The sequence below is a fragment of the Stenella coeruleoalba genome (genome assembly GCF_951394435.1).
Source record: "Stenella coeruleoalba genome assembly, chromosome: 17".
Classification (NCBI taxonomy): Eukaryota; Metazoa; Chordata; class Mammalia; order Artiodactyla; family Delphinidae; genus Stenella; species Stenella coeruleoalba.
Window position 1 is genome coordinate 8,169,585 of NC_137163.1, and position 6,516 is coordinate 8,176,100.

General features: G+C 50.3%; 1 protein-coding gene across 1 annotated transcript in view; it reads left to right on the forward strand.

Annotated features, from left to right (window-relative positions):
• DNAAF11 (dynein axonemal assembly factor 11) overlaps positions 1–2,116 on the forward strand; it is a 75,593-nt gene extending 73,477 nt beyond the window's left edge. The window contains exons 13-14 of the transcript XR_013824670.1: positions 1,626–1,691; positions 2,093–2,116. The gene's annotated coding sequence lies outside the window, so the exon portion shown is untranslated. The remainder of the gene's footprint in view (positions 1–1,625; positions 1,692–2,092) is intronic.
• Positions 2,117–6,516: the final 4,400 nt, after the last annotated feature.

Sequence of the window (6,516 nt, forward strand, 5' to 3'; positions counted from 1 at the left end):
CTAAACGTAGGGAGAATTTGTTCTGCAGCAATGGCAACCAGAGCAGGATTGGTATGTGGAAGTGGAGTGTTCCCATAGCTGAAACCAAAGATGCACGGCCGTTGCCTGGGACCAGGGAGCGGTCAGAAGCTAGAAGGTCCTTGAGGAAGTTTGTGACAGTTGGCTACTCTAGGAGGCAGACACCAAGAGAGAGTTAGAGTGTGGGAGGTTTATTGGGGGTAGTGGCTTGGAAGGATGAAGAGAGGGGGCAGGAGTAGGAAAGGCTTTAGACTTTAGATACAGTCTTGACATCTGAAAAACGAGGAAGGAGGATTGGTTAAAAGGAGCCTCAGACTGCAGTGCAGCTGTGAGAATGCCTAGGCCAGCCCAGAGAGGCACACAAAACGGTCCACGGAAGACGGGCATGTTGGACAGAAATGGCCACGCCCGGCTGCTCCTGCCACATTTAGTTATTGGCCGGAAGCTGCCGGGGAGAGTGAGGTGACCACAGCTGGAGAGCTGGAGCGAATCCCAAAGGCACTTACAGCTGGAGGCTCCCAGCTGTTTGCACCCCACGTGGCTGGCGCTCTCTCTCTCGCGCTCTCTCTCTCTCTCTCTCTCTCTGTCTCTCTCTCTGTCTCTCTCTCTTGCTCTCGCTCTCTCTCGCTCTCTTTCTCTCTCTCTCTCTCTCTCTCTCTCTCTCTCTCTCTCCCTCCCTCCCTCTCCCTCCTTATTCATTCTCAGCAAGGCTCCCCGCCTGCAAAGGGGAAAGACTTTCCTGGGCTTCCTGGAGGGGTGAGAAGCTCCACGGCAGAGGCTGGGGGCGTGCTGCTTCATGCTGGGGGCTGAGGAGGGAGGGAGTCTCAGAGGCCAGGGCTGCGGGATGTAGGAGATGGACGAACGGGAGACCTCTGAGGAGTCCATGAAAAGGCCTCCAGAGGGAGAAGAGTCAGCCTCCACCCTCCTCCAGGCTGACAGAGCAGGAAGCCTGACCAAGTCGGGTAAGGACTGTCTTACCTGCCTCTGTCAAGGTCTGGGCAGTTCCTAGCTTGGCGCTTGAGTGGTAGAAGGGAGGAGGTCGTCACCAGGACCCAGAGAGGGTCGTAGGCCACTGACAGGAGCCCGGACCTTGTTGCAGGGATGCAGCCAGCAGGGAGGGAGCAGGGGAATAAACATCTTGACCTTACTCTCCTGCTTCCCCCCATCCCTGGCTAGAGCTTCCCACTGGCCAAACCCAACTGGAGGCTGGGGCCGAGGGAGCCTATTGGTCAGGTCCCAGGGGTCAGGCTCCAGGGCACACAGCAGGATGGAGGGAGGCACACTCCCCTTTGCCCGTCTTCCCTCACGCTTCTCTAACCCTGACTCCTCCCGGATGGAGCTAGGTCTCGGATCCAGCGGTGGTTGGGGGGGGTGGGGGGCAGCGGGGCAGGATAAGAGAACAGCCATATTGTCAGCTACTGGTTTCCAACCTAAGCAGCCTGAGGTGGGGCAGGGGAGGGGGAGGAGAAGATGTAATGCCGGGGTTTGGACTGTGATAGGGGACATTACTGAACGGAGACTGAGAATATGATTCAAATGGCTGAAGGGTCATCTGTTACCCAAGAATACAAGAAAATACCATTGGGTCTGCTTAAATCTTCATCCAGGGCCAGGGAAGGATCACCCACACTGAAGAAAGGGGAAACTATACCATGTTTTGATCAGAGCTGCAGGTGAGCATTCAACATTAAGTTTATACTAATAACGCGTGATCCCAGAATCCGGAGCCCGGGCTGCTTTGTCCAAATTCTCCCTGTGTCACTCTCCTCTCCCTGTGCCTCTGCTCGTCTCTTACTCTGAGAAGGCTCACTGCCTAAGTCCCCACATCAGCTCCAGCAGGGACAGGAGTGGCCTTCCCTCCCGGCTCTCAGTCCCCAGCAGAAAGGACATCGCACAGGGTGTGATGTCATCCTCTGTCCCCAGTACCCAAGCACGCCAGCCCCTGCGTTTTTTTTCTCCTGCTTTCGTTGCTGGGGTTTTTCTTGAGCAGCATGAACTGGCCCTTCTCTATCACTGGCCGTGATGTCCCACCGTCCCCAGCCCAGCCATTCGCGTCTCTGCATCCTGCCCCCAGCCATCAGGACGAGCTTTGCAGCAGGAACCCCCTGCGTGTGAGTGGCCTGCGAATGTCAAGAGGAAGCTGCCAACCGTGACCTTGATGGGAGGTGTGAGAGCTGCACCAGGCCCAGGCCGCGGGGACAGTGCCCTGCTCCCCACCCACTCCCGGGAAGGCTGCCCTCTGCCTGACAGCTGGGGTTCCACGCACCATGTACAGCAGCCAAGGTTCGCAGCCTGTCACAGCTTGCCTGACACATTGGAGGGAAAGTGCTGCCGCGTCTCCAGTTGACGCATGTCAGGCCAAGGCATCTGCTGCTCTCAAACCTCAGCTCAAACTAGATGCTCTTTTACACGTCTGCTCCCTGACTTTGCTCCTTCCCTTGGGTCTGGTGTTTTCCTTGAGCCTCGGTTAGCCATGCTTATGGGTCTCTTCAATCCGTACACATTTCCTGAGCACCTACTAAGTGTAAGGAGCACATCGGGTGCCAGAGAAGTCTCTCCCCCGAGAACCCGTTCTCCCGGTTCTTGTCCTCTTTCTGCTGAGCGACCTATGGCTCCTCCGGCCATCACATCAGGCCGGTAGCCAGGTGACCCCTTTGTCACATCCTCTCCTCCACGTTCACACTCTCCCTCTCCCGGGACACTTGGGCCCATCCCGTGGCTTGTGCTGCCGGCTCTAGGCTGATGCCCCTGAAATCTCCATCTCAGAGCTCAGGTGCATTTCTCAAGCTCACCTGACTCTTCTCTTGGACCATCCTTCAGTTCATTGTCTTCTCTTGCCTTTTCCTGCCACTTCACCTTATTCTGCTTCTTATCTTCTGACTTTTGTTTCACGGATTCATTTTCCAATTACCCAGTTGAGAAAACACCATGACTGCTTCCAATGTTCAACATTCAGTTGGTAACTCAGTCCTGTCAATTCTCCCTCAAAAAGAGCTTTTCTAGTCTTCTTCAAACCCATGGTTGCCGTCTGCATGCGATCTCCTGTCATCTGCTGTGTCGGCACGTCCCGCACACCCCGCGACTGCTGCCTGGGGGAAAAGCCTGAGCCTATCAGATCCAGGTCCCCACTGCTGTGAGCTCACATCTCCCACCATGTCCCCTCGGGCACCCAACCTGCCCGCTACTCTGCAGTGGTCACCATTCCTGAGAGCCACACGGGGGTTATATACACACTGACTCTGTCATCACTGAACTGGGGTTGGTGATGTGCTGGGTCCAAGGGCTCCGGTGAGCCCTCTCGGGATTGGATGGGAACAGGGTGGTGTTACCAAAACCCAGGGGCAGAGTGGAGGCCTACTCAGGGAGGGGAAAGCAGGACCAAGTGCACAAGGCCCCTATCTCCCGCTAAGAGCATCAGTTGTTGGGATAATTATAAACAAATGGAGAGTCTTCAGAGGGAAATTGAATCCAACATGAAGGGCCATCATACTGCATCATCTGTGCTGGGAAAGAAACCCACGGTCCTGCAGGGGAAGAAATCACTGACCTCGGTGAGCACAAGCTCACCCCTCGGCACTCAGGGTCATGGAACACTGTGTTGAGTCTGCTGACTTCCACCACCAAAGGAAAAAAAATAGAGTGTCCATTCTGGTTACCGTACACAACATAACCATTCCATGCCTGGGGCGACAAAACAACCATTTTATTATGCTCACAGCTTCTGTAAGTCAGAAATACAGACCAACACATCGGGGACAGTTTGTCTTTTCTCTCTCACGTCTGGAACCTCAACTTGGAAGACCCAAAGGCCATGGATAACTTGACATCTGGAGGCTCGATGAACCTGGAGGTGTCTTCACTCACACTTTTGGCAGTTGAGGCTGGCTTTTGACCAGGACCTCAGCTGGGCTGACAGCCAGAACACCTGCATGTGTCTATGAGGTCTAGGCTTCCTCAGAGCACAGCAGCGAGGTTCCAAGACTGAGCCTCTAGGAGAACGATGATGAAATGCCTGACATTTCTGTGATTTAGTTTTGGAAGTGACTCAGCTCTCTTCTGCCACACCCTATTGATCAGGGCCACCCCAAAGGCCTGTCCAGGTTCAAGGAGAAGATTCAGTCTCTCCATCTTGCTGGAGGAGTGGCTGGGTTCTACAAGAGCCTATGAAGAAAGAGATATTGTTAGGGGACCTTAGGAAAATGCAGTCTACCACCCACCCTTTCTCCTCCTTGGAACTCAAGTTCTTTCAGGCAACATTTCCTGCCCCCAAGGAAAGAGGAGGTGTTTCTTCTGTTGTTGTATGAATAAAAGATGTGGGCAATGCAGGGGGGAGAGGCGTGTTTAATTCTACCTCAGGATCATTTTTATAACGTATACCACTGCCCACCTCTCCTTTTTTTGGAGGGTTCTATAAATAAAAATATTTACAAATCAATGCAAAAGCAAATAAAGATCCTTGGAGGCAATCTGAGAGGCCTGTTCATAGTTATGAACTGAATCCCATTTAATGTTCCTTAAGTTGTGCACATAAAAATAGAAGAGAATTTTTTAAAAATTCCCTTTGGCCGTATTTCTTCGAGAGAAGCACTGATACTGCATTTGCCTCTCCACAAGTTAATTTTTTTTCTGGTATTATCTTTGCATTCTAGCTCATACAACCCAGACTTTCCAGGGGCTCTGTAGGTGGGTTCTCAGGGTGAGATCACTGGCTCTCGCCCCACCTACCAAGGAAGGAGCTACAGCTTGTGTTCCAGGCATTTCTGGGGAATCACTCACGGTTCCAGGGCTCCTTTTCCCAGTGAGATTCCACCTTCTGGGGACCTCCTCTCCTCTGAGCTCCGGTCTCTGCTGCTTCCCTGTGATCTCCACCCATGCCTCAGGGCCCTGACTACAAGAGCACCTCCAAGGGCTGCCTGTGACCCTTTACTAGAAGGGGACCCAGAGCAGTTCCTACTGGACCCCAAGCCTTTAGAGAATAAATTCCAGGCACACCACGTTTTATTGCACTTCATTTTATTGTGCTTTGCAGATATTGCCTTTTTTATTTTATTTTATTTTATTTCTTTAACAAATTGAGGTTGGTGGCAACTCTGCATCAAGAAAGTCTATCAGCAGCATTTTTTCAACAGCATTTGCTCACCTTGTGTCCCTCTGTCACATTTTGGTGATTCTTGAAATATTTCAAGGTTATTTTTCATTATTGTTATATTTGTTATGGTGATCTGTGATCAGTGATCTTTGATGTTACCACTGTAATCGTTTTGCGGTGCCATGAACTATGCCTATATAAGCAAACTTAACCGATAAGATAAATGCTGTGTGTTCTGACTGCTCCCTCTCTCTCTTCAGGCCTCCCTGTTCCCTGAGACACAGAGAGATTGAAATTAGGCCAGTTGATAACTTACAATGGCCTCTAAGTGTTCAAGTTTGAAAGGAAGAGTCTCACATCTCTTACTTTAAATCAAAAACTAAAAATAATTAAGCTTAGCGAAGAAGGCATGTCGAAAGCTGAGGTAGGTTGAAAGCCAGGCGTCTTGAGCCAGACAGCCAAGTTGTGAACGCAAAAGGAAAGTTCTTGAAGGTAATTCAAAGCACTCCTCCAGTGAACACCGGAATGATAAGAAAGCAAAATCGCCTTATTGCTGATAGGAAGATTCTAGCAGTCTGCTTAGATCAAAGCAGCCACAACATTCCCTTAAGCCAAAGCCTAATCCAGAGCAAGGCCCTAACTCTCTTCAGTTCTATGAAGGCTGAGAGAGGTGAGGAAGCTGCCTAAGAAAAGTTTGAAGTGAGCAGAGGCTGGTTCATAAGGCAGGAGGAAAGAAGCCATCTTCATAACGTAAAAGTACAAGGTGAAGCAGCAAGTGCTAATGTAGAAGCTGCAGCAAGTTATCCAGAAGATCTAGTGAAGGTAATTGATGAAAGGTGGCTACTCTAAGCAACAGGTTGTTCAGTGCAGATGAAACAGCCTTATACTGGGAGAAGCCGTCATTTACGAATTTTATAGCTGGAGAGGAGAAGTCAATGCCTGGCTTCAAAGATTCAAAGGACAGGCTGACTCTCTTGTTAGGGGTTAATGCAGCTGGTGGCTTTAAGTTGAAGCCAATGCTCATTTACCATTCTGAAAATCCTCAGGCCCTTAAGAATTATGCTAAATCTACTCTGCCTGTGTTGTATAAATAGAACAACAAAGCCAAATGACAGCACATCTGTTTACAACATGGTTTACTGAATATTTTAAGCCCACTGTTGAGACCTACTGCTCAGACAAAAAATATTCCTCTCAAAATATTACTGCTTATTGAAATGCACCTGGTCACCCAAGAGCTCTGATGGAGATGTACAAGGAGATTCATGCTGTTTTCACGCCTGCTAACACAACATCTATTCTGCAGCCCACGAATTAAGGAGTAATTTTGAATTTCAAGTCTTATTATTTAAGAAATACATTTTGTAAGGCTATGGCTGTCATAGACAGTGATTTCTCTGATGGATCTG